Below are 349 nucleotides of genomic sequence, written 5' to 3'. Positions count from 1 at the left end.
CATAATGCTCGAGTTTTTGTAACAATATGTTATAGTTCACACGATCAAATGCCTTGGAGATGTCTAGATAGCGTGCGTGGACGGGATTTCCATTGTCCACAGCTTGCGTCCAGTCGTCTAAGGTAATAAGGAGATTGGACGGACAGGATCTGTTTTTTCTGAAACCATGCTGGGCAGCCGAAAGCAATCCGTTTTCCTCTAAGTGTTTAATGATTTTGTTTGCCACCAGTCGCTCAAGCACCTTGGGGATCACCGGCACCAGAGTCACGACCGAACGATTACCTCATTTATTTATGGGAGTGATAACGCCCCTCTTCCAGTCGGTGGGAACCACACCGTTCTTTAGGGA

This window comes from Opisthorchis viverrini (assembly GCF_000715545.1).
Source record: "Opisthorchis viverrini unplaced genomic scaffold opera_v5_15, whole genome shotgun sequence".
Lineage (NCBI taxonomy): Eukaryota > Metazoa > Platyhelminthes > Trematoda > Opisthorchiida > Opisthorchiidae > Opisthorchis > Opisthorchis viverrini.
The sequence above is the reverse complement of the archived record's forward strand: the minus strand, read 5'-3'. Positions refer to the sequence as shown.